Here is a 17175-nt window from a genome sequence, read left to right on the forward strand (position 1 = left end):
CTATATCCGATCCTATCTTAGTAACAGACACCAATATGAAGCCATCAATGATATAACCTCTCCCACTCTACCACTTAATTACCGTAAAGGTGCCACAGAGCAGCATCCTAGGACCCTCCTGTTTCTTATATACATCAATGATCTCCCTAATGTCTCTAACATACTTAAACCTATATTGTTGGCTGATGATACTACTCATCTACTCTGACCCCAACCCACTCCTGTTAAATAATGTTGTAAACAATTAATTAAAAAAAGTCTACTTGTGGTTGTCAACCAACAAGCCTCACACAAAACATAGAAAAGACCTACTATATCTTATTTGGAAACAAATCAACAAATGCAATTCAGCTTCAGATAGATAATGTAAACATTAGCAATAAAAATGATGGAAAGTTTCTTAGCCTATACTTAGACAAGAGACTCAACTTCCGCACCCATATACAACACATAACTAAAAAGGTTTCTAAAACAGTTGGTATACTGTTTAAGATCAGATATTATGTACCCTACTCTGCTCTCCTCTCACTCTATTATGCACTTATCTATCCCTATCATTCTTATGGCGTTTGTGCTTGGGGTTCAACCTCTGCAAACTACCTCAAGCCCATCATCATCCAGTAAAAATCTGCTATCAGGACAATAACTAACTCTACCTTCAGACAACACACAGCTCCCTTGTTCAAATCCTTAAACATGCTAAACAAATTCACTCCATACATTCTCCTGTGTAAATTACGTTTATAAAGCCCTTTTTCTAACTGCAAACCCTGTTCTGAAACTCTTCCTGGACAGATGTAATAGAACACATGGCCACGTCCCCACCAGACATAAATATCTCTTTGATATCCCCAGAGTCAAACTTAATCTATGTAAACACTCTATGTAAATAAAGGGACCTAGTTTATGGAACTCACTCCCTTATAATGATTTGAAAAGCTGTCCAACTTCTGCCATATTCAAAAATAAAACCAAAAAGTACCTGTAGTACTTTTTAAGTACGAGGGAGTAATGCGCAAAGCGTCCCTCACCTGTGACGTCACAGCGTCAACTGACGCCATATCAACACATCGGCCATTTTGTCGTCAGTTCAGTCATGGCGAGGACTAACCCTTCATGCAAACTGCACCTACTATCAAGAAGAAGAAGATTTTGTGTTCCACCGATAGTATTATCGTAAGTAAGCACTTATATTTTATATTTTATTAAATTAATTGATTCTATTTTTCTGTAATAAAGGTCCAAAGGGTTGTTAAGGAACAAGGGTGTACCGATACCGACGCTCAGTGCGCTCAACTCACACCAAAGTATCACCTGTGTAGCTTCTGTAATTAGTGTTAATTAGTTATGCTATAAGATAATGAAGCGAGTATAAGATTAACTCGCTACAAGGGTACTGTGTTGGGAGGTGAGGGCTGTTACTGGTGTCTGTGGGGATGTGAGGACTTGTACCAACCACTATCACCACCAGTACCTTGTCTTGCACCCTGCTTAGTTTTCCTATTGAGATATGAAGTATTATTGCATTCATATAATTATTCATTCATTGTCATTACTATTTTTATGGGCTATGTTCTGTTACCCTAATGCTTTTTACCCCTGGGCATGTCCATTTACTCTCCAGCCCTTCACAAGCCACTGCTGCACCCCCTCCATGCCCATACTTACTGTGCTTATTCTTACAGGACTGCACTGCATTATGTGGTGCTCACTGCCTGGACACCTTGATACATGCATTATAGGGTTCTGGTAGTTGTTCTACTCACCAAGCCCTTCCAAGGCCAGGCTTGACATGTGAGAGCTTGATCCAACAGGCTGTTGCTTGGACAGGCCCCTCAGGCCCACATATCCACCACAGCCTTGTTTGTCCGGCACTTCAAAATCAAATGTTTATTTACGTAAGGTACATACATATTTTTAGGTAAGGTACTCTTTATTTGGGTAAATTTATCTTCGTAGTATTTAGCTTTGGCTCGTCTAATTATCTTGGATAGCAATAACGAGTAATTCTTTGAGAATTCTTTGGAGACAATTCCTAACCTATACTTCTCCCAACCTATACTTCTTCTCAAGGTCATCTTCACTTCTTGAAGATGTTCAGGTTTTCTCTTGAAGATGTCGACGGTTGTTCCAGCAATACTGTATTTCTTTTATTGCTGAAAACCTGTTTTCAGCCATAAAAAAATAATCCTGAATCCAGAAAAAAATCCCTTTTGTATCGTCTGGAAATTTTCAAATATTGCTGATCAAACCTGAGTCTAAATTATTTGTATATATTATGAATTACAGAGGTCCCAGGACAGGGTTTTTAGGCACTCCACTTACATTTTCCCACTCTGACTTAACCCCCATTTATACAAACTCAGTCTTATCTTTTAGCTAATAATTTATTGTACACACCATACTCAGCCTGTGTAGGGTAGTTTATTGTGCATGTGTAGTATATATATTTGTGTAGTATATTTGGTATATTTAATGCCTCTAACCTCTCCTCATAGTTCTTGTCCTTCAGTTCTGGGAGCCACTTAGTAGCATGTCTTTGCACCTTTTCCAGTTTGTTTATGTGCTTCTTAAGATATGGGCACCATACAACCGCTGCATATTCCAACTTTGGTCTAACAAAAGTCGTGAACAATTTCTTGAGTATTTCGCCATCCATGCATTTAAAAGCTCTGAATATTATCCTTTACCTGCAATTGGTTGTTGCTGTATTTATAGAATATGATTTGTTCTACTTTACATTTGTTTGTTCCTTTTTTTCAAAATTTCTTTCTGCCTCTCTCCTCACTGCCGTGTAGTTGTTTCTCTTTGTATTACTGGTATGTTTGGGGGTTTGGCCTCTTCGTATATTGATTCCATTTTTGTGTCTTTTGGTCTCTGTCCGTCTTGAAATTTCAGTTGAACAAATCCTGTTTCCTAGTTCTGCATCTTTGTTTTGGTATAAATGTTTTTGTTCCTTTATCATATATTTCACAAAATTGACATACTGTGCATTAATTCATCTCAATTACTTCCTTTCCTAACAGCAAGCCTTTCCAGTAAAATTCTTTGAATTCTTTTCTGACTTCCAGCCTAATGTTTGTTTTATCCTAGTGTGTATGATGCCTAGCGTGTGTCTGGTGCCTGTTGTGTTAAACCGAAGATAAATGCATAAGTATAGGTCAGTAATTTCTCCAGCTTTGAAAGGGGCTTTCATTATGCAGCAGTATTCCACTCTAGAGAGCACTAGCGTCTTGAAAACTATCATCATCGGTATAGCATCTCTAGTGTGAAAAGTTCTTGTTATCTATCCTGTCATTTTTCTTGCAGTTGTGACGGCTACTTTATTGTGTTCTTTAAATGTAAGGCCTTCTGACATCAGTACACCCAAATCCTTTACGTTGCTTTTCCGTTCAATGTTATGATTTGACTGAGTTTTGTAAGTGGTTTCCGTTTTTATATTTTTTATTTTTTCCGTAGCGCATGAGCTGAAACTTATGTTCGTTAATCACCATGTTATTTTCTGTAGCCCATAGAAAGACCTGATTTACATCTGATTGGAGGTTTGCCGTGTCCTCTATGTTGCCTACTCTCGTGAAGATTCTAGTGTCATCTGCAAAGGAGTTATGGAGTTATGGTGTTATGGGGTTAGCTATGGGGTTATGGAGATGCTGTGATTCCATGTATTTTGTGATCTTACTTCTTAGCATTCTCTCAAAGATTTTTATGATGTGCGATGTTAGTGCTATCGGTCTGTAGTTTTTTGCCTCTGCCTTATTTCCTCCTTTATGGGGCGGTGCTATCTCTGCTGTTTTTAGTATGTCAGGGACAATGCCAGTATCTTGGCTTTGTCTCCAAAGAATGTGAAGGGCCTGCGATAACGTTTTTTACAGTTCTTGATGAATATAGAGTTCCAAGAGTCAGGGCCTGGTGCAGAGTGCATAGGCATACTGTCTATGGCTTCTTCAAAATCCAGTGGGGATAGGATCACATCTGATTTATGATTTGATGTTGGTATCATATCCATGAAAAATTCATTTGGGTTATCAATCAGATGGATGGAGAGCTACACTCGTGGTGTCCCATTTTCCCAGCACTCTTTGTCATATAATGCTTTGAAACTTTTGACGGATTTGGCCTCCACCACCTTCTCACCTAACATGTTCCAACCGTTTACCATTCTGTTTGCAAAAGTGAATTGTCTTACATTTCTTCGGCATCTTTGTTTAGTTCGTTTAAATCTATAACCTCTTGTTCTTGAAATTCCAGGTCTCGGGAAATCTTCCCTATCAAGTTTATCAATTCCTGTTACTGTTTTGTACGTAGTGATCATATCTCCTCTTTTCCTTCTGTCTTCTAGTTTGGAATATTTAATGCCTCTAATGTCTCCTCATAAATCCTGCCCTTCAGTTTTGGTATGAATGTTTGTGTGCCTTCATCGTATATTTTGCAAAATATGGAATACATCTCATTTACTTTACTTTAAGAATATGGTTCGATCAATTAAAAACCCTCTTGTTCAAATTGCAAAGAGACTGAAAGAGATGCAGCATGCTCAATGGATTATATATTAGTGATTATTATTAGGATTATATATTAGTGAATCATATTAGTGATTCATTTATTATGGTCATAAAACAATAAACAAATAGTTTTGGTGTTATTACACTCTATTCACAGGTTATATATAAGTATCTGCATGTTTTGTTCACCATTACAAACCACTAAGTTGGTTTGATTTTTGTTGAGATTGTTATTTATGATAAGATTCCTTACGTTATCTGAGAATGAAGCTATGTCGGTATTGGGAAATCTATAGATGGCACTTATAGTCAAGGAGGATTTAAGGGATTTACTGGAGAACTTGGCAAAGGTATATTCACAATAGTCGTCTCTATTACTAATGAGACTATTGCAGATGAAGGTATCTTTGTAAGATATTGCTATGCCACCTCCTTTTTTTATTAGGCCTGCAGTTGTGAATGGCTTTATTATCAGCCAAGTTGTAGCATACAACATAGCATATATATGTATATGGCATACATATATATATATATATACACATATATATATATATATATATATATATATATATATATATATATATATATATATATATATATATATATATATATATATATATATATATATATATGTTATGTTACAACATAACAGGCCAATTACACTGGATTAATCTTTGTGTTTAGATAGGAGATGCCTCGTATGGGCCAATAAGCCTTCTGCAGCCCCTATGTTTATCCCTTATGTATCCCCCCATGTTTTCACCTTCATTGTATTATCACCTGACCTAATGCGGGTATAAAATCAACTAATATATATATATATATATATATATATATATATATATATATATATTCAAAATTCGTCAGTGTACTACATTTTTGTTGTTGCTTTTAGGTGATGCTTTTAACCAGTGTACGTGGGTCTGATTGTGCAACCACAGTTCGAAGAATAATGAAGATATGAACAAACGGCCTGTGGTCACTATACAGTCTGGAAGGGCAAAAGAAGAAATTGGCATTTCTACAAAAACAAGAACTATATAATGTTATTTTAAGTAAGTAACCAAAAAATTAAATAATTTTTTTAAAGTTTAAAATTCACTTAAAAATGTAAATTTTAAGTTAAAAAATTTTAACCAAAAAACTTAATATTTTTCATATTTGGAACCATTCCATAATCCCAAGCATAAATGATTATATTTCTATCACTTGCTCTTAAGATTGTTTCATTTAATAGAGGTTGGGCATAATTGTTCTCTGCTGCTAATAGAACTGACTGACTTAGCTATAGGAAAATGTAAACTTAATTGGTTTATCCATTACAGTATTTTGCAGTTTATTTCATGATCCTGTGCTTAATACTTGCATAAATAGTAGATTACAAAATGCATTTTTATATCATTAGTATTGAATAATAATAATGCAAATAATTGACTTATAAATGATGTACAATTAATTGGCAGGTGATATTATATTATTAATATTTTTTCATTCTTGCAAAGCCTTAACAAAGTCATTAACATGTTAATATAAACTTGATCACCTTCCACTTATTTTCTCATGTGCTACCTACATGTACAAAACCTTATTCCTAAATGCATATTTTGTTCTGAAACTTGTCCTTTATATGTTGTGTATCACCATCTCTGGAGAGTTTTATCTGATTGATGTATAAATTACTTTTAATTTTACAGAATATTATTGTTATACTGAATTTATTATTATATAAATAACTTAATTTTACAGAATCATCTATCAACGCACATCCACAAGTTGAGGAGGAGGTTGTGACCTTCCAGATTTCTGAAGTACTGAAACAGGCACCAAACAGGCCTGGTGGATCTAGGTACAAGGTAAAATAATTTACATTTTTTTTTTTTTTTTTTTACTAATTGTCCGATATATATATATATATATATATATATATATATATATATATATATATATATATATATATATATATATATATATATATATATATATATAATATGTATGTGTGTGTGTGTGTGTAATTACCTAAGTGTAGTTAAAGGATGAGACCGTCTTCCCAGCACTCTTTGTCATATAACGCTTTGAAACTACTGACAGTCTTGGCCTCCACCACCTTCTCACCTAACTTGTTCCAACCGTCTACCACTCTATTTGCGAAAGTGAATTTTCTTATATTTCTTTAGCATCTGTGTTAAGCTAGTTTCAATCTATGACCTCCTGTTCTTGAAGTTCCAGGTCTCAGGAAATCTTCCCTGTCGGTTTTATCAATTCCTGTTACTATTTTGTATGTAGTGATCATATCACCTCTTCTGTCTTTTAGTTTTGGCATATTTAATGCCTCTAACGTCTCCTCGTAGCTCTTGCCCTTCAGTTCTGGGAGCCACTTAGTAGCATGTCTTTGCACCTTTTCCAGTTTGTTGATGTGCTTCTTAAGATATGGGCCAACTTCTGTTGTTGGGCACCACACAACAGCTGCATATTCTAGCTTTGGCGTAACAAAAGTCATGAACAATTTCTTTAGTATATCACCATCCATGTATTTAAACGCAATTCTAAAGTTAGAAAGCGTAGCATAGGCTCCTCGCACAATATTCTTTATGTGGTCCTCAGGTGATAGTTTTCTATCTAGAACCACCCCTAGATCTCTTTCTTTATCAGAATTCTTTAAAGATTTCTCACATAATGTATAGGTTGTGTGGGGTCTATGTTCTCCTGTTCCACATTCCATAACATGGCATTTATTAACATTAAATTCCATTTGCCAAGTGGTGCTCCATATACTTATTTTATCCAGGTTTTCTTGAAGGGCATGACAATCATCTAAATTTCTTATCCTTCCTATTATCTTAGCATCATCAGCAAACATGTTCATGTAATTCTGTATACCAACTGGTAGATCATTTATGTAGACAATAAACATCACTGGTGCAAGAACTGAACCCTGTGGTACTCCACTTGTGACATTTCTCCAGTCCGATACATTGCCTCTGATTACTGCCCTCATTTTTCTATGTCAGAAAATTTTTCATCCATATTAGAAGCTTACCTGTCACCCCTCCAATATTTTCCAGTTTCCAGAACAACCTCTCTATGTGGAACTGTCGAATGCCTTTTTTAGGTCCAAATAGATGCAGTCAACCCAACCATCTCTTTCCTGTAATATATCTGTTGCTCGATCATAGAAACTGAGTAAATTCGATACACAGGATCTTCCAAATCGAAAACCATACTGTCTGTCTGAAATTATATCATTTCTCTCCAGGTGTTCTACCCATTTAGTTTTAATTATTTTTTCCAATATTCCAATTCCAATTTTTTCCAATAATGTGTGTGTGTGTGTATGTATATTTGTGTTGTTGAATATGACCGAAAGTCAGTCTTTCTGCCCCTCTCCTTACTGCTATTGTTGTTTCTCGCATCTGTGTATTGCTTGTATGTTTGGGCAATTTTTCCCCTTTTCCTAGTTCTGCATCTCTGCTTTAGTATAAATTTTGTTGTGCCATTATCATATATTTCACAAAACTTGACATACATCTCATTTACTTCATGTCCTAACAGCAAGTGTTTGTCAAATTCCTTAAGGAAATATCTGAGTTCCCCATAATGACCTCTCCACAAGTCAGGTTTTTCAACTGCTTCAAGCTCATTTTCTTCCAGATTATAATGCATTGCATACTTTATTCCCAAAAAGACATGGTCACTTTTACCCAAGTGACCATGTCACTTGGGTAAAAGGAGGGAGGTACCAAAGGAGGGAGGTACTGAATGATAAATATATCTTTCTCTTTCCTGGTAAATATAATATCCAGCATGGAGGGAACATCCCCTTCCCTCATCCTCGTAGCTTGTTTAACATGTAGAAACATGAATGTTTACAGGGTGAGGTTTACGAAATTATATATATATATATATATATATATATATATATATATAATTGGTCTCTGGTCTATATATATTATATATATATATATATATATATATATATATATATATATATATATATATATATATATATATATGTAAGTTTGTGTGTGTGTAATTTATATAAATAAATAATTAAATATTAATTTTGTTAATATCTTTTCAGGGAAAACTTGCAAGTACAATTCGTATACAAGAAGGGCAACAAGAGCCAGAGGATGTCTACTAAGAAAATATATAAGTCTTTATCCTCACACTCTTGATATATGGTCTTCTCTGGTCTCTTTATTTTCTCTCCTCACAAATGTCCCTTTTTTTTATTTCTTTTACGTTTCTCTCCTGTTTTTCTTGTCTTTTAATCTCTCCTTTCCTCCTCTCTTCTAACACCTCTCGTTTCCTGTCTCTTCTAGCTTCTCTCTTCCTTTACTTTTTATATTTGTGGTATTCATTTATGTCATTTTTATCTTGTATATTTTTCTTGTATCTTTTTCTTATCTTGTGTTTCTCTTCCCCTTCTCTTCAATGATTTCTCATTTCTCTCCTCTCTCTGTTGTTTCTGTTCTGTCTTCTCTCTCCTTGCCTTAATTTTGTTCTGTCTCCTCTTTTGTTGTGTGTGTGTCTTTCTGTCTCTGTCTGTCTCTCTTTCTCTCTCTCTCTCTGGCTCTCTTGCTCTCTCTCTCTCTCTGGCTCTCTCTCTCTGGCTCTCTCTCTCTCTCTCTCGCTCTCTCTGGCTCTCTTGCTCTCTCTCTCTGGCTCTCTCTCTCTCTCTCTGGCTCTCTCTCTCTCTCTCTGGCTCTCTCTCTCTCTCTCTCTCTCTGGCTCTCTCTCTCTCTCTGGCTCTCTCTCTCTCTCTCTCTCTCTGGCTCTCTCTCTCTCTGGCTCTCTCTCTCTCTCTCTCTCTCTCTGGCTCTCTCTCTCTGGCTCTCTCTCTCTCTCTCTGGCTCTCTCTCTCTCTCTCTCTCTCTCTCTGGCTCTCTCTCTCTCTCTCTCTCTCTGGCTCTCTCTCTCTCTCTCTCTTGCTCTCTCTCTCTCTCTGGCTCTCTCTCTCTCTCTCTCTGGCTCTCTCTCTCTCTCTGGCTCTCTCTCTCTCTCTCTCTCTCTCTCTCTCTCTCTCTCTCTCTCTCTCTCTCTCTCTCTCTCTCTCCCCCTCCCTCCCTCTCTCTCTCTCTCTCTCTCTCTCTGGCTCTCTCTCTCTCTCTGGCTCTCTCTCTCTCTCTCTCTCTCTCTCTCTCTCTCTCTCTCTCTCTCTCTCTGGCTCTCTCTCTCTCTCTCTCTGGCTCTCTCGCTCTCTCTCTCTGGCTCTCTCGCTCTCTCTGGCTCTTTCGCTCTCTCTGGCTCTCTCTCTCTCTCTCTCTCTCTCTGGCTCTCTCTCTCTCTCCCTCCCTCTCTCTCTCTCTCTCTCTCTGGCTCTCTCTCTCTCTGTCTCTCTCTCTCTCTCTCTCTCTCTCTCTCTCTCTCTTTCTGGCTCTCTCTCTCTGGCTCTGTCTCTCTCTCTCTGGCTCTCTCACTCTCTCTGGCTCTTTCGCTCTCTCTGGCTCTCTTTCTCTCTGGCTCTCGCTCTCTCTGGCTCTCTCTCTCTCTCTCTGGCTCTCTCTCTCTCTCTGGCTCTCTCTCTCTCTCTGGCTCTCTCTCTCTCTGGCTCTCTCTCTCTGGCTCTCTCTCTCTCTCTCTGACTCTCTCTCTGACTCTCTCTCTCTCTGGCTCACGCTCTCTCTCTCTGGCTCTGTGGCGCTCTCTCTCTGGCTCTCGCTCTCTCTCTCTGGCTCTGGGTCTCTCTCTCTGGCTCTCATATTTCATTTGATTTAAAAATGTCTGAGATTTTTTACTTAATCTAAGTTATATTGCATGGTGCTAATATGAATATTATACATGACTGTTTTTTCTTTTCTTTCTCTTTCTCCCTTTCTTTCTTTCTCTTTCTTTCCTTCTCTCTCTTTTTCTTTCTCTTTCTACATGAATATTATACTTGACTGTGTTTACATTCACTTGTAGATTTTTATTTTTAGTTAATTAGTCCTAAACTTTTGATTAATAGATTTTTATTATTAGTCATAGAAAAACTATAGTGTTATATGTATACTCGGAAAATTTTACTTGTTTTAGTTTTAAGTAACAATAACTGCTTATAACGTCAGACTGATCTCAGCATGACATGAATCACAGGCTGCTTGATCACAAAATCTATTGTGTTCACATATTGCATATATAGATTTTTAAATTTTTACTTTTATATTCTGTTATAGATAGTCTATATATTTCGAGCTATTACATATATTTTGTTGTATTACTCATTCTTAATTAAATAAATATAATATTTTAATTCTCTTTTTGTACCCTATTTATTTGTAATTTACACATACATATATAGGATGTCCATTTCTATCTCAGATATGTCTTCTTTCTTTCTCTCCCTTTCTATTTCAGATATGAATTACAAAATTATTATACCCTAATTTACCCTAAACGCTTTAATGTAGGTAATTAAAAGATCATAAAAAAGTTTTTAGAAATGTTAATTATATACGTTCTAAGGTTGTATATAAAAGTTCTCAAAAAACCTTTTCTAAACGTAATTATAAACGTGCTGAAAACAATGAAATGTCGTTTTTAGGATGTTTTAAAAACATGAAAATGTTTGCTGGGGGGACACTCGCATTCCGAGGTACCACTGTAGTATTAAGTGTTTTATCCAGTCACAACTTTAATTAAAAAATTTCTATATTATTATTAATTTTGCCCGAAACGCTTTGCATAATAGTGGCTTCATTAGTATGTGTAACTTCTGTCCCTTCAATTGAACAATATTCTTATGTTCTTTGTACACACAATCTTTTGAATAAATAATAGTATTATTATTATTTACACAGAAAATCACACTAAAGTGATATACATCAATGAGAAAATTCCCTCGGGCTGGGAGACGATGCAAACCTGCAATGTTTGCATTACCTCACAGCCTCAGTGGATTGTTCATTGATGTATATCACCTTAGTGTGATTTTCTGTGTATCTGAAGTTGTGCATACAATATTGAACTACAGTACTTTATCCTTCACCTGAGTGCTTGGGGGTCTTACATAAAACTTGGACTGGCTTCAGGACTGTGATATCAGAATATCACAGACTTTCTGTGATATCAGTAGAAATCCGATTGTAAGAAAGTCAATGGTGGTACAGTAGTAGAGTATGCAGCTGGCAATGCCTTGGTCATGGATTTGCAACACTACACAGTCCCAGTGAAATTTCTCATTATTATTATTAGTATTATAAAAGTTATCATTATTCGATAGGCCAATGTCCACACCCCAACAATGCTATTGGCATATAATTTACCCCAACAATTCCACTGGCCAACGTCCACACCTCTAACAATTCCATAGTCCTATTTCCATATCCCAACATTTTTGTTGAAGAAAAAAAAATGCTGTTTGTTGACCAACTTGTATATTGGCTATTTTCTACCATGTTCCCCCCCTTTTTTCATCTTTTATTATTTTTATTTTTTTCTTTCCATGCAATTATACTTTAAGCTTAATTACTATTAAGTTTTAGTCTAAGTGTTTTTTTTTCCCCACCTCACCTTGCCCGAAACGCTATGCGTACTAGTGGCTTTAGGTATTGTATGTACTACCTCTATCTTTAAATCAAACAGAATGTTTGTACTGTAACTCTGCAACTATGTATGTACTTTTCCTAAATCAATTTTTATTATTTTTATTATTAACAATTGTATGTTGGGGGGTGTAAGACAATGTTGGAGCAGACAATGGTGGAGCTAAAAGCTCAGTACTCACTTCCCCCCTTCAGAGCAGGAGAGATTGCTGAAATAGAGGGAATACAGAGAACATATATGGCACGCATCGTTGAGATAAAACACCTAAATTATTGGGATCGTCTCAAAGCTCTCCGAATGTACTCTCTAGAAAAGAGACGAGAGATACCAAATAATATACACATGGAAAATACTGGAGGGCCAGGTCCCAAATCTACACAGTAAAATAACAACGTACTGGAGTGAATGATATGGAAGAAAATGCAGGATTGAACCAGTGAAGAGCAGAGGTGCCATAGGCACAATCAGAGAACATAAGAACATAAGAGCAAAGGCAACTGCAGACGGCTTATTGGCCCATACGAGGGAGCTCCTATCTATAACCACCCAATCCCACTCATTTACATGTCCAACCCACGCTTGAAACAATCGAGGGACCCCACCTCCACCACGTTACAAGGTATTTGGTTCCACAAATCAACAATCAACAACCCTGTTACCGATCCAGTATTTACCCAAGTCTTTCCTAAATCTAAATTTATCCAATTTATACCCATTGTTTCGTGTTCTGTCTTCCCAGCAAACACAGAACGTTTGTGAACGTTTTTAAATGGTGCCACAAAGGTAATACTCTAACATTTGACATAAATACTTATTTCTGACGTTCTTAAAACCAAAGGATATAACTAAAAACATGTATTCTTGAGACACAGTTTTTTAAGATTTATGTAAAAATTTAAAAATAGTAGTGAATGCTATGGTATTATAATGTTTTCATGCTTTATATATAAAAATAAACAATTTTCAGTCAACATTTCGTTTTTTTTGTTTACTTTATGTAAACCTATCCAATTTACGTTCTTATAACATAAATATAACATTTATATGTCGTCAATATGACGTTATTTCCACGACATCGTTACGTTATTATAATGTTATATTAACGTATAATTCCGGTATAAAAAAGCTGAAATATATTGAGCTTTATATTTTAAACCTTGTAAAATTGTCGTAAAACTTGGAATAAGACACTAAGCATGCTTTATTTATGAAAATATAGAAACACATCAACAAAAACATAAACCACATGTCACCTAGCTATAATTCTTTGTCTTTCTAGAGAATGTAATTTACGCTTTGACAATCTTTCTTCATATGACAGGTTTCTATTTTGGGGTATTAACTTTGTTATCCTCCGCTGGACGCATTCTAGTAAATTTATAACCATGATGTGGATATACTGTGACCAAAAGTGAAGTGCATATATATCTAAATGGAGCCTACCCAGAGCAAGATATATCTGAAGAACAATGAACCGATATCTTAATTATTACTAATGTTTCAATACATAAATCCCAGTGTTCTGCTTGCCTTATTACGAACATTTATTCATTGATTTTTGTTTGTTTTAAATTCTTACTAATCATAACTCCCAGATCCCTTTCATAATTCGACTTCATAATCTCAGCACCATGCATGCATCTAGCTTATATCTTGTAACTCGATCTATCGTCATTACCTATCCTTTAAATCTTACATTTGTCAGTATTAAACGGCCTCCCCCAATCTTTTGACCATATTTCAGTACCCAATTTAGATCGTTCGATCGATCAATTTAGACCTCCTTGTATCATGTATCATCATACATGATGATAAAATGATACACACTACTGGGTATGCTGATGATATAATGATACACACTACTTGTTATGCTAACATGCAGAACACTCTTAACTCTGTATTAGTCTCATGTCAGGACTTAGGTTTAGTCATATCTCAGCAGAGGAAACAAAGATACTAAACGGGTGTCCACCCAGGCAGGGAGGAGCTGTTCACAAGATGCAACTGTATGATGGCTCCCAGCTTGACTATGTTAACAGATTCAAATACCTTAAAACTTGCCTTGTATTGTCCTTTTGTATTCAAACTCTGTCGTCAGTATAAAGAGAGGCTCCATAAGCCCTCTTGGAGATGTTGCAGGTTATCACTCAGGCTATGGTGCCAATGTTACAATTGTCAAAATGATGTACCTTGCATACATCAGATCTTTAGTGGATTATGCTGCACCTCTGCTTGCCTTGATGACTGAAAGAAAGCTTAAAGGGCTTGAAAACTTGCAGAACGAAGCCTTAAAGATAATCTTTGGATGCCCCTCGTACCACAAAGATACTTAACATGAGGAAGGAACTTAATATTCCGAGCGTTGTTTATCGTGTTACTGAAATTAACTGTCAAATTGGTATAAAAATGCTAAGGCTAGCTCATCCTAACTCTTGCACAGAAGCCTTCCAGAATGTCTTTATTGAAGGTCAACATTGTTTCATGTGGCACTGTATCAAAAGCTTTGCTAAAGTCAAGGTACACAACATCACAATCCTTACCACTATCAACTGCCTCAACTATACTGGAATAAAAAGAGAGCAAATTTGTTAAACATGAACGGCCATGTGTAAAACCATGTGTTGCGACTTAACCCCATTGATTCTAAATCTTTGATTCCTTTGGTATAGCCATGCCCTAATTCAGCTTAATATAGAATCCACAATATAGTGAGCCTCTATCTTTTAATCAGTCTTTTATGTGGCACTGTATCAAAAGCTTATTTTATGAGTGGGGAGTCCGTATAAACAACTGGGCCTCTACCCCCTTCAATCCGAACTATTTTCCTTGCTTCTTGCACTGAAATGTGTACAAGTCTCTAAACTGATACATTAATTGTGACTCTTTATCATCCTTAATTGCTCTCAACTCTTTAAGACATACTGTAACATGCACGTGTCTGAAGCTAGACACAAATACAACAAAATTATTAATGATAACAAGAGACTTCGAACTAGGTACCTCACAGGAAGGTGTCCTCAGTCCTACCTTATTTAATACCTTAATAAACACGCTGTTAAACTCTGTACCGAGCAAACCCAACGTCCACATCATTATAGCTATGCTGATGATATAATGATACACACCACTGGGTATGCTGATGATATAATGATACACACAACTGGGTATGCTGATGATATAATGATACACACAACTGGGTATGCCGATGATATAATGATACACACCACTGGGTATGCTGATGATATAATGATACACACAACTGGGTATGCCGATGATATAATGATACACACCGCTGTGTATGCTGATGATATAATGATACACATAACTGGGTATGCCTATGATATAATGATACACACAACTGGGTATGCTGATGATATAATGATACACACAACTGGGTATGATGATGATATAGATACACACCACTGGGTATGCTAACACGCAGAACACTCTTAACTCTGTATTAGACTCATGTCAGGACCTAGGTTTAATTATCTCAGCAGAGAAAACAAAGATACTAAATCGGCGCCCACCCAGGCAGGGAGGAGCTGTTCGCAAGATGCAATTGTCTGATGGCTCCCAGCTTGACTATGTAAACAGATTCAAATACCTTGGCCTTGAGGTGCCACTGTATAGTCCTGTTGTATTCAGACTCTGTCGTCAGTATAAAGAGAGGCTCCGAGCTCTCAAGGCTGTTGCAGGTTATCACTCAGGCTATGGTGCCAATGTCAGAATTGTCAAAATGATGTACCTTGCATACATCAGATCTTTAGTGGATTATGCTGCACCTCTGCTTGTTTTGATGCCTGAAAGAAAGCTTGGAGGGCTTGAAAAATTGCAGAACGAAGCCTTGAGGATAATCCTTGGTTGCCCTCGTACAACAAAAGATACTTAATATGAGAAAGGAACTTAATATTCCGAGCGTTGTTGATCGTGTTACTGAAATTAACTGTCAAATTAGTATTAAAATGCTTAGGCTAACTCATCCTAGTCCTTGCACAGAAGCCCTCCAGAATTTCTTTATTGAAGATCAGCATTGTTCCAAATGGATAACAAAAACTGGAACTCAACTCAGAATGTATCAGGTTCATGATTTGTACAAAGAGAAACAACAACGGCACTTTCCTGCACCGTGGGAGGTTACACCCTTTCCAGTTTTAATCCCTCCCTTTCCACCCAAGAAGCAAATTAGAAATCAGCCCAACCTTCGTCTTGAGGCAAAGCTAAACGCCTTAAGCCATATTGATGCTCTGTCCACAGAGCATTCTCTCTCTCAAATCATATACACTGATGGTTCCCTACACCGCACCACGGGTGCAACTGGAAGTGCAGTTGTTCTGACAATGGGCGATGGCCTATACTTTGAGTGGGGAGTCCGTATAAACAATTGGGCCTCTACCTTTCAGACTGAACTATTTGCCTTGATCCTTGCACTGAAATGTGTACAAGTCTCCAAACTTGATACATTAATTGTAAGTGACTCCTTATCATCCTTAAATGCTCTCAACTCTTTAAGACATAACTGTAACATGCTCGTGTCCGAAGCTAGGCACAAATACAACAAAATTATTAAGGATGGTAACAGAGTCCATTTCATGTGGTCTCCATCTCATGTTGGCCTCCAAATGCATGATAGAGCTGATAAGTTAGCCAAAGAATCTGCCATTAAAGGAGACGTATGAGTGTAGCCTTGGATTGTCAATGAGCAATCTGAGAGCAGCAGTACACCGAGAACTTCAACAAGATCTTGTAGATCTGAGGCAAAGTGAAATTGACACCAGTAATTCCATCTATCATCATACTATCATGCAAGAGGAGCCACACATCTATGGATCATCCAATAAAATCAGCAGACTTCTAGATGTTACTACTGTTCGGCTTAAACTGTGTTTCAACTCTCTCTGGGATTTCTAATTATCTGCTGATGTAGACCTAACCAAATGTAAACTGGGTCAACAAGCACACCGTCTGTCACTATGTGATGGAGTGCCAAAAGACTTCAATTGAATTGAATTGAATTGAATTCAGAGACAATTTTATAATAAATGTTCCAGAGATGTTTAAATATTTCATTCAAAACGATCTGCTACCAGAAATCTTAGCCAAATATCCCCTATTTGCTAACTAAGATAAGTAAATGATAAGTAAATTG

The 17175-nt window shown here is 36.6% G+C and overlaps 1 long non-coding RNA gene across 1 annotated transcript; it reads left to right on the forward strand.

The window, feature by feature from the left end:
• Window positions 1-610: 610 nt before the first annotated feature.
• LOC138361179 (uncharacterized) lies at window positions 611-9111 on the forward strand. The gene is made up of 3 exons (XR_011226833.1): window positions 611-1921; window positions 6249-6355; window positions 8581-9111. It is a non-coding gene; the product is annotated as an uncharacterized lncRNA (long non-coding RNA).
• The last annotated feature ends 8064 nt before the right edge of the window (window positions 9112-17175 follow it).

The sequence above is a fragment of the Procambarus clarkii genome, unplaced genomic scaffold, assembly GCF_040958095.1.
Source record: "Procambarus clarkii isolate CNS0578487 unplaced genomic scaffold, FALCON_Pclarkii_2.0 HiC_scaffold_223, whole genome shotgun sequence".
Lineage (NCBI taxonomy): Eukaryota > Metazoa > Arthropoda > Malacostraca > Decapoda > Cambaridae > Procambarus > Procambarus clarkii.